Source organism: Equus quagga, chromosome 6 (genome assembly GCF_021613505.1).
Source record: "Equus quagga isolate Etosha38 chromosome 6, UCLA_HA_Equagga_1.0, whole genome shotgun sequence".
NCBI classification, from domain to species: Eukaryota; Metazoa; Chordata; class Mammalia; order Perissodactyla; family Equidae; genus Equus; species Equus quagga.
In genome coordinates, this window is record NC_060272.1 from 84,780,594 (window position 1) to 84,802,346 (window position 21,753).

General features: G+C 39.0%; 1 protein-coding gene across 6 annotated transcripts in view; it reads left to right on the top strand.

Moving 5' to 3' along the window:
* The window catches only part of FANCC (FA complementation group C), a 256,029-nt gene that overhangs the window by 8,557 nt on the left and 225,719 nt on the right, over positions 1 to 21,753 (top strand). The window contains exon 2 of one of the 6 annotated variants that reach the window (XM_046664110.1): positions 271 to 313. The exons of the other annotated variants lie outside the window; for them this stretch is intronic. The gene's annotated coding sequence lies outside the window, so the exon portion shown is untranslated. The remainder of the gene's footprint in view (positions 1 to 270; positions 314 to 21,753) is intronic. 6 annotated transcript variants of the gene reach the window in all.

The following is a 21,753-nucleotide window of genomic DNA, read 5'->3' on the forward strand; positions in this document are numbered from 1 at the left end:
TGTATTAACAGTTCATTCCTTTTTATTGCTGAGTATTAGTTCATTGTTTGGATATAGCACAGTTTATCTTTCCAGATAGTTTTTTCTATGCACATAAAACTTATGAATATTTATATACAACTCTTTGTATGAACATATGCTTTCATTTCTCTTGGGTAAAAATCTAGGAGTGGAAGGGCAAGATTGCAGGGTAGATGAAAGTTTAACTTTTTAAGAAATTCCGAAACTATTTTCAAAAGCGATTGTACCATTTTGTGTTCCCACCCGCAGGGTAGGAGAGTTTCCAGTTGCGTCACATCCTCTCCAGTACTCGGTATGGTTGGTCTTTTTAATTTTAGACATTCTAGTTGGTATGTAGTGATATCTCCTAGTAGTTTTAAATTGCATTTCTCTAATGCAAGTCCTTTGTCAAATACATGATTCACGAATGTTTTTTCCTCAGTCTGTGGCTTCCCTTTTCATTTTCATAATGGTATCTTTTGAAGAGCAAGAAGTTTTAATTTTGATGAAAGCCAGTTTATTGATTATTTTACTTTGAGTTTGTGCTTTTTGTGTCCTATTTAAGAATTCTTTGCCTAACCCAAGGTTGCTAAGACTTTCTCCTATGTATTCTTTTAGAGATTTTATAGTTTTTAGCTCTTACGTTTTGGGTCTGTGATCCATTTTGAGTTCATTTTTATGTATTGTATGAGGAAAGGATTCAGGTTAATTTTGTTTTTTTTTTTTGAGGAAGATTAGCCCTGAGCTAACTACTGCCAATCCTCTTTTTGCTGAGGAAGACTGGCCATGAGCTAACATCCATGCCCATCTTCCTCTACTTTATATGTGGGATGCCTACCACAGCATGGCTTTTGCCAAGCAGTGCCACGTCCGCACCCGGTATCCGAACTAGCAAACCCCGGGCCACCCAGAAGCGGAACGTGCACACTTAACTGCTGCACCACCAGGCCGGCCCCTGAGGTTAATTTTTTTACATATGGCTTTCCAATGGTTCCAGCACTATTTCTTGAAAAGAGTATTCTTTCCCTATTGAATTGCCTTGGAACTTTGTCAAAAATCATACAATGTATTTGTGACTCTATTTCTGAACTCTTTTTTCTGTTCTATTGATCTATATACATGTTATATGCTTTGATTAGTGCATCCTTTTAATAAGTCTTGAAATCAAGTAGTGTGAGTCCTGCAACTTCATTCTTTTCAAAGTTGTTTGACTATTCTAGGTTATTTGTATTTACATTTTAGAATTAGCTTCTCCATATCTCCAAAACCCCTCCTGAGAGTTTGACTGAGATGGCATTGAATCTGTAGATCAGGTTAGGAGAATGGATGGCCGAACAGTCCTGAGTTTTCTGAGTATTCTCTCTTTCATCGTGAAGTGTAATGTGAGCTCTAGGTTTTTTGTAGATACCTTTTGTCAGGTCGAGGAAGTTTCCCTGTATTCTTGATTTGATGAGTTTTTATCATGAATGGATACTAGTTTTTGTCACACGCTTTTTCTGCCCCCATTGAGGTACACTTACATACTTGGAGATTCTATTCGAATTTAACTTTGACTGCCTTTGCTGTGATTCTGGGGTTGTTCTCCACAATTGTCATTTATTTTAGAATGCAAGCCGGTGTGTCCGTAATAGGGCTCAAGGTCGTTACTTTCGCATTTGTCAGCCAACTCTGAGGGACAGGAATCTTTGAACTTTTGAAGCCTAGATTCTTAGTTGGCTGAGGCATCTATTTATTTATCTTGGCATTCATTTAACAAATATTGAACACTCTGTTAGTCAAAGTAAATGCTGGTTGTGATAACAAATTCCTAAATCTCAGTGGCTTAACATAATACAAGTGCTAATTTTTGCTGATGTCACAGTCTCCTGTATGATAGATGTCTTTTTTATGCAGTTTTCCTTGGTGCACATTTCCTGCAACCTCCTGGATCTGGCCTCCTTCCGTTTCCTAGCTGCACTGACTCAGAGGCCTTTGCTTCCAGCCTTGTGTACTGGGGGAGAAGGTAGAAGACAGGGTGTTTCAGGGGCCAGGCCTGGAAGTAGCACACATCACTTATGCCCTCATTCCTTTGGTCAGAACTTAGTCATATGGCCAGCCTCACTACCAAGGAGCTGGGAGTACTCAGTTGCCCCCTGATGTGGAGAGCACTGTTAAACTCAGTCACACCTGCCTGTTATGTATCAGGCACTGTGCTGGGTGCTGGGCATGTAACAGTGAACAAAACAGACTTGGTTCCTGCTCTGGCCAAGCTTATCTTCCAGGATAGACTGGGGAGAAGGGTGTCATGGCATCCTTGGGTATTTGGTAAAACAAGAATTGCTTAGTGTCTTCCGTTTGCCATTGGCCAGATAATTTCTCTTGCTTGACAAAATTAAGGTAATAATTTTCATAAGAAAAAACAAACCTGTTGATTCATGAACAGGAATCATAGTATAATGGAAGCATTAAAAAAAGTCACCAAAATTGTTTTCAACCTTGTAATGGTATTACAAATAGATTTTTATAAAACGAACATAGTAGAGATGGTAAAGCAGAGACCATATCTGCCTGGCAGATATGTTTTGTATGGCTTGCGTGATGTTTTAAGATTTTTTTGTTGTTTACTAACATTTAAACACTAAGCAATTTCACCTTAAAAAAATCCATCTTTTCAGCCGTATTTTAGATGAAAGTCAATCAGACAGCACTAAATCTTCCTTCTGGTTTGGCAGGAGCTGAGTTCTGGCTGTCTTCTTTGGGTAGTGCTTTGTCTTTCAGTTGCCTGAAGCCTGTTTGATTGTTTTACTCGTTTAACTTACCCATTGTGGGCATCTGAATTTATGACTTTTGTCTAATTTACTGACTTTTGAGTCATTTTGAAATGAATTCAGTTGTCAAACTAACACTTAGGGAAAAAAATGGGAAGTTCAGAACAGATTTATTATACTTATTGGGAAATTACTATAATATTCTATGTTCTCTGGTGAGTTCAAAGTTTCATACTTGTAAAAAAAAAGTTTATGATTATTATTCCTGAACAGTAGTATAGTTATGCCCTTTGGAAATCAGAGCTTTTGTTCTGTTGGCTTTTTTAATTCATTGATTTTATAAGCATAGATATTTTTTCTTTGTACTTCCTTTGGTTTCTTGGTTCATTTCTAACATTACTTTGGTCACAAGCCCTGTTAAATATGTTTTGAACTTTCCAAATTATTTTCATATAGATTGTATGTGATTCATACAGTAACCCTATGTGCCAAGGTAAGACAGTGATTAAAAAAAAAAAAGAAAGGGAAACCTTTTCCAAAAAATTAATTTAGACCAGGATTGGGGGTTCCTGAGAGATTGCCCAAAACGAGGACTTCTGGGGTTACTTCTGTTTGTGCAACTTTTAAATATGTCTTAATTATTATGGCATGATACCCTCTTCAGTTACTAAAAGAAAGCATTTCTACTTACCAAGACTCAACTGCTTTTAGCAGAAAATATTCACCTTCAATAACTTCTCTTTGAAATGTTTACAGAGAAGGAAACTGAGGTTAGTGGCAAAGCTGTTGACTGTTACCCCAGGAAACTGACTCTTGTCTGGTGCTCTTTTCATTGCACCAGCAGCCCCATGTCCAAGGGTTGCTGACGCTTCCTATCAAAATATTCTTAAGCAAGTCTTTGGCAGGCTTTTTCGTTGCATCTTTCTACTGTATAAATAGAGGCATTACAAGAAATGTAATTTTTGAATACTGCCTAACCAATTTCTGTTTGGTAACGTGCCCTGAGACCCTCAATGAATGCCAACAAACAAATTAGATCCACAGTGTATTTGATATGCATATCTTTTTCCCCAAACAAAATTTGAATTCCACAAACACAAATTGAGTCATTTTCCAAATGTTTGTATATGAATGGAAGTTTTTGTCCTATCCTTCTGTAACCAATACCATAAAACTTTTGAAGGTCCATGATGGGTTTGTTGTACAATGTTAATCCAAAACAAAACTTTATCCTGACTAAACTTGTAGCTGTAGAGAGATACTAAACTCATTTCCATTGATCAGTACAACATGTTTGTACCAACCAGATCTAAGGAATGTGTCAAGGACTGCCATGCTGTAAAGACCTTATTACAGTTGTAAACACAAGTGCAGCTGTTACAAATCTAGCAAAACCTCAGATTAAACAATTTAAAATTTTACTGAAGATGACATTCCAGACCCATTTTTCATAATATAAACACTCTGGGACGTGCCTTTGAAATGAGTGGGATTGTCATCAATGTTAATGCCACTGAATTCAAGGCTTGGAAGTCATTTCTTCTCTAGCTTTATTTTTGCTCCCAATTTTGAAATAAAATATGCTTTTAGTCTAAGTATGGCATGTTTGTTCACAGCCTGAAAAAATTTGCTCCTGTTACTTTTGAATTGTAGGAATGCAAAAATATAGTATTTTATTCTTTCTTTATGCTCTTTTAACTTAAATGAGTTTGTTAGAATTAAATTTGACGAAAATTAGCTGTTAATGGAATCCAATTGCATTGGTCAATTAAAACAAGAAAAGACTAAAAATAGTTGGTATTTTAGGATTGTATTGGTTTGACATTTTTGAAGCTATATTTAAGGAAAGATTTTATTCTAAATGATTCTGAGTACATTAATTGTGGTCTTTTCTTTCAGCTAGACCAGATGGGACAAGCCTTCGAAATCTGTACCACTCTAACTTTTTTTCTTCTCATTTTCCACTTAGTGGGATGACTGGTGAGGTATCAGTGTGGCAATATAGTATTTTCTAGAGCTACGTTCTGTGCTCTGATTTCCTATGAAATCTTCTATGATTTTTGTCAAATTTCAGAGTGTTAAAGGGTCTCCTGGAAGCTCTTTGAGAGAACTTAGGCAAATAGTTTGGAAGGGTGGTGGTTTTGTTTTTGTTTGCTTCTTTATTGGTGACCGCATTTTAAAATTCCATTTGCCTTTACTGGATTGCTTTACTGGACTTTGGGGAAAGCCTATAAATTGGGTAATAAAGCAGTTAAATGACTATTGACAAACTACCCCTAGTCCTTGATTAAGAAGAGGCAGCATTTATCAAAAGAAGACAGTTGAATCTCTCTCATTGACCTTTGTTCTTTCATTTCTGTTAAACATTTTTCTGATCAGGAGAATTGAAGGCAGTCATTGTCAAATATCATGTTGTAACCTAAAGTTGGTAATTGTGGAAGCACGGAGCTGATAGGGTAGTCCCTTATTCAGAAGAACTCTGGATATTTTATCGACATAGAACCTTGGTATACCACAGTGCCTGCTGCTGCTGTTGCTCATCCCTCCTCCTTTCTTTTCTTTTACTTATTTTTTTTCTTAATTTAAGAGTTTGTGGAGGTTTCTTTTTTAAAAAATTTTTGAAAAATCTTATTTGGTTGAGGTCACAGTGGTTTGTAACGTTGTGTAAATTTCAAGTATACATCATTATATTTCACCTTCTGTGTAGACTGCATCACATTCACCAGCCAAAGTCTGGTTTCCATCCGTCACCGGACCTGTGTGCGCTCCTCCCACCCCTCCCCCTTTGGTAACCACCAGTCTGTTCTCTTTATCTTTGTGTGTGTTTGTTTGTCTGTCGTTGTGGAGTTTTCTTTTAACTCTTTTGGCATTTACATAAAATTCGGTATTTTGAGAAGGAAATCTGGGCAGATATAAATAGCCCCTTCCTTTCCTGTTCAAAAGCTTTTTTGCAGTCATCCTAGGATTTTCCCTCGTTATCATCTGTCTTTTACACTTTCTGTGATATTGGGTCTCCTTCTTATTGTATTCTCTTTCTTGATTTACTCCCTGCTTTTGTTGGAGCACATCCTCTAGCATCTTTTTAGAACAGTGTACGGGAGGTGAGTTATTTCTGGCCACTGCCTATTGAATGTGTCGTTTTCCCGTTCACACTCCATAGATAGTTTGTCGGGATATAGAATTCCAGGTTGGACATGAGCACTTGGTTAACCCTTTCAGTTTGGGAGCTCTTGTCTTTTAGTTCTCAGAAAATTTTTGTTGGTTAGATCCTCCCCTTGATTTTCTTTGGAGCTGCTTTATTTGGAGTTTGACCTCCAGGACTGCTTCTCTGATTTTCTTATCTTTCCCCTGTTTTCCATCACATTGTCTCTTTGCTCGACTTTTGAGACTTTTTTTCAACTTTAAATTCTTTCTTTTCTATTGAGTTTTCATTTCTGCTACTGTATTTTTAATTTCTAATTCCATTCTCTGAATGTTCTTTTTGTTAATATTCTCTTCTTGTTGTGTGGATATAGCATTATCTCCTCTCTACTGTTAAAGATATTAGTGTTGTGACTTTAAACATCATTGTGATTCCATGTTGCTCTTTATTTGTATATTTTGATTTCCATCTTTTGTGTTGGAGGTTTCTTCGGATAGCTGGTAATCAGTCCTTGGTTATCTGCTCACATTTAGAACAGGGACTAAAAAGGTGATTCGAAGCTCTGAGAGCGTGAGAAGCATTTAACTGACTTTTAGATTCCCATTAAGATCTGGTTGGGCCGAGTGTTGGGGAACCCTCTCGTGTCAGTATCTTTCGGTCTTTACTCTTAGGCCTATCAGAGTTGCTTGTCATCTGTAAGTCAGACTATCCTTGTTCTAGGTCCTGAGTCGCGTAGAAAACTCCCGGGTAGGGGGAGGCATGTTTCAGCATTCGGTATTCAAGTTTACACATTTTTATTTACCCCTAAATCCCCCGCTCCCGCCCTCTGGTTTTGGAACTGTAGCCCTGCTCTGAACTGTGTCTGTTGACTCCTGGTCCAGAGATCCATTGTTCTATCGTCTCCAGAGGACAAACCACCTCTCTTTGGTCAGGTTGGGGGCTGGGCTGCCAGGAATTGCAGTGGAGATCTAGGGTCTAAGTGCCTCTTAGACAGACTTTACCGTTGACCTTATTTTAGGTGCCCTTTCGTCCCTATTTCCGGATGTCTCTGATGTCCTCACTTCCTGATCTTATTGGGGGTCCACTGATAGAAAGTGGGATGTAAAATGGGTTGGTGTTAGCTTTCCTGCTGTCCTTGTCAGATTCAGTTTTCTCCACTCTATTAAATCAGCTACCACTTGTCTATCTGCTTTCTACCTTGTGAAATTCTATTGCTGTTTTCTCTTTTTCTATTCTTATCCTTGTTAGTTTATGCCTTAAAAAATGAAAACTAAATTCCTCGGGGCTGGCCTGGTGGCACACAGGTTAAGTTTGCGTGCCCTGCTTTGGTAGCCCAGGGTTTGCCAGTTCAGATTCCAGGTGAGGACCTGTATACCACTTGTCAAGCCATGCTGTGGCGGGCGTTCCACATAAAATAGAGGAAGATGGGCATGGATGGTAGCTCAGGGCCAGTCTTCCTTAAAAAAAAAGAAAACTAAATTCCTTTACTGTCATTGAGTAGGATTTCAGGAAGGAATGAAAGCATACATCTATGTTCAATCTGCCATCTTTATCTGGAAATTCCTCCAACAAGCGCCTCTCTTTTTCTTCCTTTAACGCTTTATTTTTAAAGTTGAAACTTTTCATCCATCTGTATTTTCTCCCTAAAATGGTTAGCTGGTTATTCCAAATCATTTTTTGGAATTTCTGATTCATATATAACTAATAAAGTGAGATTACCAATAGTGACATTTCTAAATGCAACTATGCTACCAGCATGGTGTTCCTTTCTATTTGCCTACAGGTTTGATAGAGGGATGATGATATTAATTTATTGAATGAACATTTATTAAATGGCTGCCCTGTGCATAGCATTGCACCGAGCTCTACTGTAATAGTGAACTACTAAGTAGAAACAGGTAGGCTGGAATACCAAAAAGACGTGTTAGGAAAAGGATTCAAGCAGTCTTCTGAAACTTTGGATTGCTATGAGACAGTAGCTATAGACAGATCAGTTGAATTGTAGAGCAAACAGGTCTAGATGATCTTTTTGAACAAAGGTGTCAAGAAGAACATCAGTCGAAGGGTTGATTGGTAGGATCCATAGATGTCCTTGTCCTGTAGGTGGTTGGAGGTAAGATTCTAGGGCTTAGGACAGGTGATTGGGCTGAAGTTAAAAATTTAGGGATCACAGGTAGAAGCTAAGGATACGGAAGTAAATGGAATGGTACGTGGAAAGTGAGATGAAAGAAGGCAGAAGATGGAATCCCATGGGCCACTAACATAGAAGGGTTTTTGGAGAAAGAAGAACCTTCTGGGCAGATTGAAGGTGTACTCTGCAGCTTCTATCCTTACAGAAAGGTCCAAGTAAAATGAGACTAAGCATGAGGAAGCACCTGGGAAAATTATTTTTACTGAAAGATTTAGAAAACAGTTTTGTATTTTTAAAAAAACTGCTCCCTGTTTCTTGGAGAATATTCACCCCAGTTATGGAAGCATTGATGTATATAGAGAGAGTTGATGGTCATCTTAGCCTGAATGATTGTGATAATTGTAGAAAATAGACTGGATAAGACCAGGGCTGGAAGAATTATGGGTTGGAGTGCAACCTGGGAAGATTAAAATATAAGAATATGGGGTTCTTTTACTGGGAATGGCTGTTTGGTGATGTGAATTAAGAAAGTGGATTGATTAATGTGTTAAGGGTCCCTGTGACCAGCCCTGGGTTTGATGATTCACTAGGAAGACTCACAGAATTCAGCATATCGTTGTCCTTGTGGTTATGATTCATTACAGGGAAAGGATACAAAGCCAAATTAGCAAAGGGAAAAGGTGCATGGGATGAAGTCTGGAGGAAACCAGGCACAAGCTTCTAAGAGTCCTTTCCCTGTAGAATCACACAGGGCACACTTAATTCCTCCAGCAGAATTGTGACATGTGAGAAATGTTGTCCGTCAGGAAAGCTCATTAGAGATTCAATGCCAAAGAGTTTATTGGGGGCTGGTCACTGGTTGTTCTCTGCCTACCAGATCCCCAAATTCTAGACCCTCAGAAGGAAAGCAGACGTTCAGCATAAATCGCATTGTTTGTGCAGATGGTTTAGGCACAGCAAGTCCCTCTTAGCAGTCAGGGAGCTGGGGACTCTCCCAATATCCAAGTGTCCAGACTCTTGCTGAGGGCTAAGTTGACAGGCAGGCCTAAGGGGAGCAGTCTCAGGCCTGCTGTGTTAGCTCTTTTCTGCACAATCATTTTAGGAGGTAAGAAGCCATTTTTGAGGGCCAAAGCTAAGTTGTTGTTTTTTAATTGAGTTCATAATAGTTTACATCAACGTGAGATTTCAGTTGTACATCATTTCTTGACTGTCACCACAAAGTGCTCCCCTTCACCCCTGGTGTCCCCCCCAGCCCCCTTCCCCTGGTAACCACTGAACTGTTTTCCTTGTCCCAGTACTTGTTTATATTCCACATCTGAGTGAAATCATCTGGTGTTTGTCTTTCTCCGACTGGCAAAGCTAAGTTTTAATCTTGGTAAATTTCAGAGGTGTCTTATGGCAGGGTTAATGTCTTACTCAGGTGTAAGCTGGTGGAGTGGTAAGAATATGGTGTGAGAAAGCTAAGCCTCTAGAAGATTTTGAGTTAAGGGTGAGAAATGTAGTCCATGGAATATGGACTCATGATAAGAAAGCTGGTTATGGGAGAGTGGAGGCTTGTTCTATAGACTGAATTTTGTCCCCTTGTCCCTGTTTCACCTGTTAAAGCCCTAACTCCCAATGTGACTGTATTTGGAGACAGGGCCTTTAGAGAGAGAAAGTTAAATGAGGTCATGAAGCTGGGGTCCTAATCTGATAGGATTAGTGGTCTTATAAGAAGAGAAAGATAAATCTCTTTCTCTCTCTACTGTGCACAAAGAAGAGGTCTTGTGAGCACACAGAGAGATGGCGGCCATCTCCAAGCCAGGAAGAGGATCCTCACCAGGAATGAAATCATTCAGACCTTGGGCTTTCCAGCACCTAGGACTGTGAGAAAATAAATTTGTGTTGTTTAAGCCACCCAGTGTGTGGTTTTTTGTTATTGCAGCCTGAGCAGACTAAGACAGGTTGAGATCAGACTAGGTCCCCAGCTTTGTCAAGGTGAGCTCTGTGTGGAGGAAGAGAATATTAACATGGTGCTGGGTTTTTGTTTTTGTTGGTTTTTTTGTGCTTTCTTTGTTTCTCTTTTTGTCTGTTTGCTTTTTAAACTTAGCTAACTTATCCACATACCACGCTTTTTGATTTAGCATAAGTCATTAACCCAAGGTTCTCATCTGTGCCATGCAGTACCAGAGGCAGTAGCTGCGTTTGATGATGTAAATGAAAATTAATTGAAATTAAATAAAATTAAATATTCCGTTCCTCAGTTACACTAGCCATATTTCATGTATTCACTAGCTGTATGTGGCTGGTGGCTATGGTATTGGACAGCATAGATATGGATAGAACATTTGCACCATTGCAGAAAGTCTTGCTGGGCAACACTTTTCTAGGTAGTTGCCTCACACCTCTCCCTGTTTATTTTCAGTCTCAGTGGTTCTGACCTTTTCCAGGTTCAAGGCATACTTATGAATACTAAAATTTTTGGTGAGTATCCCTAAAGGTTTTAAAACAGTAACACTAAAAAACGAACAGCAATTACAGTGCAAAGTCTGCTAAAGTGTAATATGTTAAACTGAGTCTATAACAGTATCTGCGATTATGATCTGTTCATTCGGTCATGCTTCTCTAGTACGTACCTTTAGAAGAGATGTTTTCTACCCCTACAGGGCTTGCCTATGTATTTGTGGTACAAAGAACTTGGATAAGCATGCGTTTGTTCTCTGACACCTGCTTCTCTGTTTCACTCTGCTCTCTCCTGGAAGTGGTAGGTACAGATGCTTTAGAAAGAAGCATCAGTAACCAGGCTGCTCTGCCGAGAGCTGACTAGTATGAGGAATCACAGGCTGAAGGCAGGTCAGTGAAGGTGGCAAATCTGGCATCATTCGGAATGATTGTTTTGTGGGATGATAAAAAGCATAACATTGGTCAGAAGGGTCAGAGTTCTCCTTGGTACCTACCCCACCAGTTCATGTCATCGTATGTGGAAGCTGTTCTTGAAAATTCTCAAAACAACCCTGTGAGGTAGGTATTATCCCACTCCTGAAGCCAAGAAAAAGGCAGCACTCAGAAATTTTGTATAATTTGCCCCAGGTCGCTGAACTGGTGAATAGAGGTGCTGGATTCAAACCTTCCCAACACAGCTCTTGTTTTCCCGTGATTCCGTGGCTGGGCTTGGCCAGGGGGCCCTTCTCCCACTGGGTGGGAGCAGCTCTCTCAAAGCTGCGTTCTGTGTGAAAGGGGTTGTCGGTAAATTCCATACACATTTAGAGTATAGACTGAATAACCTGGAGGGGGTATTTCTTTTTTATTTTAAGGGATTGTTGTTATTTTTATTTTAATTACCTTGAAAACACACAAAAAATTTTAAAAAAGAAAAAATCACTCATAATACTAGCAATAATTTTGGAATGATTTAAAGACTTTTCCTGTGCTTATACAGACATTTTTACAAAAATGTTATCCCGCTATTATACATATTTGTCTGCAACTTCCTCATTTTTTTACTTTTATTTATTTTTAATGTAATTTTATTTATTTATTTATTGAGGTCACATTGGTTTATAACATTGTGTAAATTTCAGGTGTACACATATTTTGGCTTCTGTATAGACTGTATCATGTTCAGCAACAATAGTCTAGTATTCTTTTTTTTTTTTAAGATTTTTATTTTTTTCCTTTTTCTCCCCAAAGCCCCCCAGTACATAGTTGTATCTTCTTAGTTGTGGGTCCTTCTAGTTGTGGCATGTGGGACGCCGCCTCAGTGTGGCTGGATGAGTGATGCCATGTCCTCGCCCAGGATTCGAACCAACGAAGCACTGGGCCGCCTGCAGTGGAGCGCTCGAACTTAACCGCTCGGCCACGGGGCCAGCCCCTGGTATTCTATCACCATACGTATGTGCCCCTTTATCCCTTTGGCCCTCCCCCCACTCCCTTCCCCTCTGGTAACCACCATCTTTTCTCCTTATCTAGCTATTTATTTGTTGGTTTATCTTCCACGTATAAGTGAAATCATATGACGTTTGTCTTTCTCTGTCTGACTTATTTCGCTTCCCTCAGGGTCCGTCCATATTGTCACAAATGGCACGATTTTGTCTTTTTTTATGGCTGAGTAGTATTCTGTAGAGTGTGTGTGTATATATGTATATATATATATATGCCCTATCTTCTTTATCCGTTCATCAGTTGATGGGCACTTCGGTTGCTTCCAGGTCTTGGCTATTGTGAATATTCCGCCATGAACATAGGGGTGCATGTATCTTTTCGAATGAGTGTTTTCATGTTCTTTCGATAAATACTCAGAAGTGGAATAGTTGGATGATACGATATTTCTCTTTTTAGTTTTTTGAGGGATCTCTGAACTATTTTCTATAGAGGCTGCACCAGTTTGCATTCCCATCAGAAGTGTATGAGGATTCCCTTTTCTCCACATCCTCTCCAACATTTGTCATTTCTTGTCTTGTTAATAATAGCCATGCTTACAGGTGTGAGGTGATACCTCATTGTAGTTTTGATTTGCATCTCCCTAATAATTAGTGATGTTAAACATCTTTTCATGTGCCTGTTGGCCATCTGTAAATCTTCTTTGGATAAATGCCTGTTCATATCCTCGGCCCATTTTTTGATTGAGTTGTTTGGTTTTTTTGTTGTTGAGTTGGCTGAGTTCTTTATATATTTTGGAAATTAACTGTATTGGATATGTGATTTGCTGATATTTTCTCCCAGTTGATGGGTTGTCTTTTCGTTTTGTTGATGGTTTCCTTTGCTGTGCAGAAGCTTTTTAGTTGGGTAAAGTCCCATTTGTTTATTTTTTCTTCTGTTTCCCTTGCCTAAGGAGATGTGGTATTCAAAAAGACCCTTCTACGACCAACATCAAAGAGCGTACAGTCTATGTTTTCTTCTAGGAGTTTTATGATTTCTGGTTGTATATTCAAATCTTTAATCCATTTGAGTTAACTTTTGTGTATGATACAAGATAATGGTCTACTTTCTTTCTTTTGCGTGTGGCTGTCCAGTTTTCCCAGCACCATTTATTGAAGAGACTTTTCTTTCTCCATTGTATGTTCTTGGCTCCTTTGTCGAAAATTAGCTGTCCGTAGACGTGTGGTTTTGTTTCTGGGCTTTCAGTTCTGAGCAACTTCCTCATTTGACTGAAGAATTTAGGATGAACATCTCTCCAAGTCAGTCAGGAATATTCTTTGTGCAGTTAACTGCTCTGTTATTTTAAAAATGTATTTTTTAATGGTTATTATTATACTCACTTTAGCCACTTTCCTGCATTTTAGCCTCTAGGTCTATTTTTTCTTTGAGTGGTGTTACTAAGAAACAATTGCAAGAGAGGAACAAAGTCTTAAATTGGTGGCACTCAGCACCAAATAATTCCAGATGTTTGCTTTTCTCTGCATATAGAAAGAACCTACTCTGATGCTGTCTTGTTCTTTTCGTCTTCCCTTGTCTTTCTTTCTCTCCCATTTCATTTAACTCTAACCTTAGTCCCAGAGTTGCTTTGTGCAGTCCTTGGCCTGCTACTGTGATATCTCTGCCATTGGTTCTCGCTCCAGCTCCCTAGTCACTGATGTGTCTCTTGGCAGGGAATGGAAATGACGGTGGTCCTCTCACTTGACTCAGGAGCACCCCAAGGTGGCAGTAATGTTTGGCGTAACCAGTACCAGGGTGGGATAGCCACATGTCCCTGGACTGGGATTGAGAAGTTGTCAGTTGTCCTGTGAACTGCTGTTTAGTGATCAACTTAAGTGAGAGATTGAATTTATTTCCTATGGGCTGCTTTTTCCTCATCATTGTCTGAAATTATTGCCTTATTATCATCTACCTTATTCCCACTTATTATCGTTGGCTTAAATTTTCCTTTTAGTTATTTTTCTTTGATCATTTTTTTAATCTTCTCCTTCTTAGTGCTGATTCCTCCGACTTCTTCCCTTTTCTTTTTTAAAGATTTTTTTTTCCTTTTTCTCCCCAAAGCCCCCCAGTATGTAGTTGTATGTTCTTCATTGTGGGTCCTTCTAGTTGTGGCATGTGGGAAGCTGCCTCATTGTGGTTTGATGAGCAGTGCCATGTCCGCACCCAGGATTCGAACCCACGAAACACTGGGCCGCCTGCAGTGGAGCACGCGAACTTAACCACTTGGCCACGGGGCCTGCCCCGTTCTTCCCTCTTCTTAATGTGCATTACGCTAGTCAGATTTTCCTTCTGCTTGAATCTAATGACCTGGTTTTTCATTGGAGGGTCCAGGAGGGTGCGGTGAGGAATGTGGGGGTAAACATGCCTCCTGCTGATTGCTTTAGGTAAACCAGGATATTGAGGGGCCAAATTCCTTTGTATTCCTTGTGTTTGGGAGACTGTAGAATCAGCTGGACACTTTTCAGGTGGCTTTCACGTGTGAAGCCTGACGAGAAGGTGAGTGGTGAGTCCCCACTTCCCAGGAGTTCAGGGCGGTTTTGTGGGAGAAAGGACTGGCCCGTGTAGAAGGTGCAGGAAAAATGTGCCAGCAAAGGCAAACCAACGTGACAGCAATAAACTGTGATGGCAGTGACACATACGCTGTGAATGGATGATAGATAAAAATGAAAAGACTTTTGGAAGGAGACAAGTTTTGAGTATACAGAGATGTTTTATGTTGGTGATAAACAGGGCTGTACTGCTAGTAACTTTTAATTGAAGAAAAGTTAAGTATTGACTAAGGGATGGAACCTTTTCTAGGGCTCAGAAAACAAGGTTTTGTTCCCAGAAGACAATTAAATAAGGGTAACAATTTCAGTACTGAATTGGACAGCTTTTTACTTACATGTGGTCTGAATGTGGGTATATTTTATTATAAACTAACCTTATAACTACAATATAATAATTGATAATAAAGCATGTAAAGGGATATGCAGGAGAATCAGAATTTCTTAAAATAACGTGTTTTTTATCTTTGGAGAAGTCCTAGTTGAAACTGGAAAAATTTCAACTTTTCTTGTTACTCATTAAAAATTATAGGGATTCTGATAGTGTTCAGTGAAAAAGTCAGTAGATTTTAGAAACTACTTATTACTTGACCTCAGTTCTGCTCGCTTTTGTTGCTTTGCAAAAGTACCCTTAAGGTTCAAATCAAGTTAAAAGTAGAGTAAATGGTGTGTGTCTATAAGGTCAGACTAAAACTATGTTTTTTCCTGTTAACACTTGAATAGAAAAAAGCTAGTTTTAAGAACATGACTACAATTTAGAATCTTACTCAAAACCACATATACTATAGTACTTTTAAAGCCTGAAACCAAAATGTGGAATCATTGTTTTATAGCACTTGGAACTACATCTGATGTTACTGTGTGTCTGTGCTGTCCTCTAAGAGCTTTGAATCTTGTTAGTGGTACAAGAATGGTTCTTACATTTAGGTAACATACACTCCTTGACTGCACAGATGGTCGCAGTTTTGAATCTACTCAGTAAAAGAAAATTGGAACAACAATAATTTTTCCAGTTCATTTTTCCTGATTTTTATTTATTTTGAATGACTCTAGTCCATTTTCTACAACGCTTCTCTGTGATCTTTCTAAAATGCAAATCTAATTATATCACTTTTTAAAAAATTTTCATCGAGGGTCTGGCCCCGTGGCCGAGTGGTTAAGTTCGCGCACTCTGCTGCAGGCGGCCCAGTGTTTCGTTGGTTCGAATCCTGGGCGCGGACATGGCACTGCTCATCAGACCACGCTGAGGCAGGGTCTCACATGCCACAACTAGAAGGACCCACAACGAAGACTATACAACTATGTACCGGGGGGCTTTGGGGAGAAAAAGGAAAAAATAAAATCTTTAAAAAAAAAATTTTTCATCGAGATTATGATAGTTTACAACTTTGTGAAATTTCAGTTGTACGTTATTTTTTGTCAGTCATGTTGTAGGTGCACCACTTCACCCTTTGTACTCACCCCCACCCCCCTTTCCCCTGGTAGCCACTAATCTTTTCTCTTTGTCTACATGTTTAACTTCCACATATCAGTGGAGTCACAGAGATTGTCTTTCTCTATCTGGCTTAGTTCACTTAACATAATACCCTCAAGGTCCATCCATGTTGTTGTGAATGGGACGATTTTATCCTTTTTTATGGCTGAGTAGTATTCCATTGTATATATATACACCACATCTTCTTTGTCCAATCATCAGTTGATGGGCATTTAGATTTCTTCCACGTCTTGGCTATTGTAAATAATGCTGCGATGAACATAGGGGTGCATGGGACTTTTGGAATTGCTAATTTCAAGTTCTTTGGATATATACCCAGTAGTGCGATGGCTAGGTCATATGGTATTTCTGTTTTTAATTTTTTGAGAAATCTCCATACTGTTTTCCATAGTGGCTGCACCAGTTTGCATTCCCACCAGCAGTGTATGAGGATTCCCTTTTCTCCACAACCTCTCCAACATTTGTTACTTTTTGTTTTGGTTATTTTTGCTATTCTAATGGGTGTAAGGTGATATCTTAGTGTAGTTTTGATTTGCATTTCCCTGATGATGAGTGATGATGAGCATCTTTTCATGTGCCTATTGGCCATCCGTATATCTTCTTTGCAGAAATGTCTGTTCATGTCCGCTGCCCATTTTTTGATCAAGTTGTTTGACTTTTTGTTGTTGAGTTGTGTGAGTTCTTTATATCTTATGGAGATTAATAACCCTTTGTTGGATATATCACTTGCAAATATTTTTTCCCAATTAGTGGGTTGTTTTTTTGTTTCAATCCTGTTTTCCCTTGCCTTGAAGAAGCTCTTTAGTCTGATGAAGTCCCATTTGTTTATTCTTTCTTTTGTTTCCCTTCTCTGGGAAGACATGGTGTCCGAAAAGATCCTTTTAATACTGATGTCAAAGAGTGTATTGCCTATATTTTCTTCTAGAAGCCTATGGTTTCAGGTCTTACCTTTAGGTCTTTGATCTATTTTGAGTTCATTTTTGTGAATGGTGAAAAAGAATGGTCAATTTTCATTCTTTTACATGTGGCTTTCCAGTTTTCCCAGCACCATTTGTTGAAGAGACTTTCTTTTCTCCATTGTATGCCCTCAGCTCCTTTGTTGAAGATTAGCTGTCCATAGATGTATGGTTTTATTTGTGGGCTTTCAATTCTGTTCCATTGATCTGTGCACCTGTTTTTGTACCAGTACCATGCTGTTTTGATTACTGTAGCTTTGTAGTATGTTTTGAAGTCAGGGATTGTGATGCCTCCAGCTTTGTTCTTTTTTCTCAGAATTGCTTTAGCAATTCGGGGTCTTTTGTTGCCCCATGTGAATTTTAGGATTCTTTGTTCTGTTTCTGTAGAGAATGTCTTTGGGATTCTGATTAGGATTGCATTGAATCTGTAGATTGCTTTAGGTAGTATGGACATTTTAACTATGTTTGTTCTTCCAATCCATGTGCATGGAATGTCTTTCCATCTCTTTATGTCATCATCAATTTCTTTTAGGAAAGTCTTGTAGTTTTTATTGTATAGGTCTTTCACTTCCTTAGTTAAATTCACCCCAAGATATTTTATTCTTTTTGTTGCTATTGTGAGTGGGATCGTGTTCTTGAGTTCTTTTTCTGTTAGTTCCTTATTAGAGTATAGAAATGCTACTGATTTATGTAAGTTGATTTTATCCCCTGCAACTTTGCTGTAGTTGTTGATTACTTCTAATAGTTTTCCAGTGGATTCTTTGGGGTTTTCTATATATTAAGATCATGTCATCTGCAAACAGTGAGAGTTTCACTTCTTTACTTTCTATTTGGATTCCTTTTATTCCTTTTTCTTGCCTAATTGCTCTGACCAAAACCTCCAGTACTATGTTGAATGAGAGTGGTGATAGAGGGCATCCGTGTCTCGTTCCTGTTCTCAGGGAGATGGCATTCAGTTTTTGCCCATTGAGTATGATGTTGGCTGTGGGTTTGTCACATATGGCCTTTATTATGTTGAGGTAGTTTCCTTCTATCCCCATTTTGTTCAGAGTTTTTATCATAAATGGCTGTTGGATCTTGTCAAATGCTTTCTCTGCATCTATTGAGATGATCATGTGGTTTTTATTTCTCAATTTGTTGATGTGGTCTATCACATTGATTGATTTGTGGATGTTGAACCAACCATCCCTGTGTCCCTGGTATGAATCCCACTTGATCATGATGTATGATCCTTTTAATGTATTGCTGAATTCGGGTTGCCAAAATTTTGTTGAGAACTTTTGCATCTGTGTTCATCAGTGATATTGGCCTGTAGTTCTCCTTTGTCGTGCTGTCCTTGTCAGGCTTTGGTATCAGCGTGGTGTTGGCCTCGTAGAATGTGTTAGGAGGTGTTCCATCCTCCATAACTTTTTGGAATAGCTTGAAAAGTATAGGTATTAAATCCTCTCTGAAAGTTTGGTAGAAGTCCCTAGGAAAGCTGTAATTATATCACTTTTGTGCTAAAAATTCTTCAATGGCTTCTTGTTGCTCTTAGAATAAAGTCCAAAGTCCTTACCGCATCTTGCAATCAAATTCATCTATTGCTTGCCTGAGCAAGGTGACAGCGTTGGTCGAATTTACTTTTATAGCCTGAAGTCCTCCTAACACTTATCATTCATAATGTTTTCTTTTCTTATGAGAAGCAAGGAATTTTATTGTGGTCTGTCGTCCACTAGTAAACCCCTGTCAAATCTCCACACCTCTCCTCCTAAAGATACCTTATCATATGGCAGCAGACAGTTGTAACAGTTGGCAAATTCCTTTCAGAAATCTCTATCTAGAAGTTATGCTTGGTGGTCTTTTAATGTTTTTATTACAAACTATAGAGAGCCTGTCTACTGGGCCTGACACAAATAAAGTAATGGAGGGGATTAGATGTCACCACAGCCTGTCATTTTTCTCCGGAAGAGGTAATACAAGAGTTAACATCTGCTCCCTTTGAAGCAGTTGCCCAAACCTGCCAACAGAGTTTGGCTGTAGGCTGTGGACCTTATGTCTCCTCCTGAGAGGATGGGAAAGTCTAACGAAGGAACAAAGGAAGGAATGCCACCAGTGGAGGGATGACAATGGCGAGGTCAAAATACAGACCTACCAGTAGAGTAATCCTTTGGCTAGTCTCTTTTTCTGGATGCCCTAAAATGTTTGTCTTCATTATTAAAAAAAGAAGTCAAGGGGACCAGCCCCGTGGCCAAGTGGTTCAAGTTCTGCGAACTCTGCTTCAGTGGCCTGGGTTCGGGGGTTTGGATCCCAGGTGTGGGCCTACTTCGCTCATCAGCCATGCTGTGGAGGTATCCCACATACAAAGTAGAGGAAGACTGGCACAGGTGTTAGCTCAGGGCTAATCTTTCTCAAGCCCTGAGGCTTGGAGGAGGATTGGCAACTGATGTTAGCTCAGGGTGAATCATCCTCACCAAAAAAAAAAAAAAAAAAAGGTCAATGTAGGCCTTGCCCAGAGAAGGGAATAATCCCTGATTTTGGCAAGTTTCTAAAACAATTGCCCATGTCTTGTTAGTCTATGCTTTGTCTATTGACAGGTCCTCGTCCTCTCAGTCTTTTGCACGTGCTCTTCCCTCTGGCTAGAGCCTTCTGCCTACTGTTCACTTGCTGAACTCGCACGCATGGTTCAGGGCTCTTTCTCTGGAAACCTTCCTTGATGGCCCAAGTCTGGGTTGAGTGCTCTGCTGAGTCTCCTGTACCCCAGAGCACTTCTCACACCGCGGCTTTAGTTTATGTTTTAAGTTTGGTGACTACGACTAATTGTAACATTTGAAATGAAAGAGATTTTAGGAGTTTTTCAAGAGGAGTGACTAGAGTCATGAGGCATTTCTCCACTCCTGAAACCACTAAAGCCGTGAGTCGTCTTTGAACCTAATTACAATTTTGAAATCACACCATGAAGTATTCTGTGGACGAGTTAGCCTGCCCCATCCAGTTGTGAGTGTGTTGACTGTGAACGCCAGCGTTCATGGTTGATGTTCTTTGATTTGGTACATACTCCAGCTCTAACACTCGCCCCGCCTTGTCCCAACATGTGACCTGTGCTGGTTTGGCTAACTCAGTACACACTACCTGCATTTTCTCTGCTCTCTGTCTCAACACCTAAATTCCGCCGGAAGACTCTCCTTGCCCTCTATAGCACTTAGCCTCGACCTCCCCTCCTGTTAGAATGGATATTTACTTTTAGTAACCGTATTTTTTCATTAGTTTTGTCTAGAACTGTTGTTTCTGAGAACACTTTTTTTTCCTATGCTCAGAGGAATTCAGTATGCTTGAAATTCTGTAGTCTGCTAAGGATGTGTAATTTCCTAATTTATACTTTATTAAAACCCTATTGGAAAATCCAAATGAATTACCTTTAGTTAAGAAGAAAATGTCTTAACAAAGACATACGGATTTGGTATGGTATCTGAAGGAGAAATAAAAAAGGAGCATATTTCTGTTCAAATACATTGTTTTTTTCACTTATTTTGCCAAAATTGTGTTTATTATCCAAAAGATGTGACATTTGAGGCCTCTGTCTCTGCTATTTTCCTGATAGTGAAGCCTTCTGATACATTAAATCAATGTGTATCATAATCCTTATGTCATTTTAAATAGGAGTGTGATGTCGAGAGGTTATAATTAGTGTACAGTAGACACTTGATAATTTTCAGATTTATCATTTGCAGTTTTGACTATTTGCAATTGATCTCAAAATCTTTGACATGCAGTAAGTTGTAGTTTTGCTGAGACTTATATTTGAGCAGTAGGTACCGTGAGACAGGTTTGGGGTCCTGTAAGCCTGACTCCCCTCCTCAGCATCTGCCTCTCAGGGCGGCTTTGCTGTCTGCCCATCATCAGAGCTTACACAATAGTTCTCATGAAGTAATAAAACATTTTTTTAATGGTTTCATAAAGCCAACTGCTAGTCCTATTGATGAAAGAGAAAAGAAAATGTTAAGATGTAAGAAAATGTTGGTTCTTGGTGTGAACAGTGAAGTTTTGGAGAAATTAAAAACTAGGATGTCTATTAAATTGTAGTTGTGAACTAAAATGTGAATGAATCCAGGATAGTCATCAAGTTGGTGAACCTATTTCAGTAAGTACTCCAGCCAGTGTCAAAACTGCTCATCAAGTGGATGAGAAATTGTGAAAGTTGGTTAGGTAATTCGTTGGTGCTCTGAAATATGGAGAAGTCCATTATTCTTTATGGAAATACTATCCTGTAGAAAACCAGAGACATGGATAGAAAATATGAAATGCCAAGTTTTGAAGACTAGTCAATTTCTAAAATAACCTTTAGTGTAAGTAAAGTTGACTTCATAATTTTAAGACATGATTTTCTTTGTGTAGTGCAAAGATAATGTGAACTAATCATAGTGCCAGGGATAAGTTTGCTCTTGAGTTCTAGAAGGTGAAGATATTATAGACTGGAAGTGTGCTCCACAAACATGACAAAGATGGAGACAGAGACAATGATGAAGAAGATGAATAAGCTGTGTGTGATGTTGCCTAATATTGAAGTAGTCTGATATTAAAAGTTGCTAAGCGACGTGTTCATGGTAATATATTGATGAATTGGAGCTTTAAGAATGCCTGAGCAGTAAATTTCTCATTAGCCTCATGTAAAATGAATTTATAAAAAGCTAGAAGGGGAAAAAATAGTTAAGTATTCTTTAAGAAAGCATCTACCACTCTCTTTGTTCTCCTCTTTCAAGCGTTTCACATTTTTGTTTAAAACTGTCTCCCATATCTTTTTCTACCACAATTTCATTCCTGATATTGCTGATGGCCACAACAAGGTCAGAAGGACCTTGCTGAAAA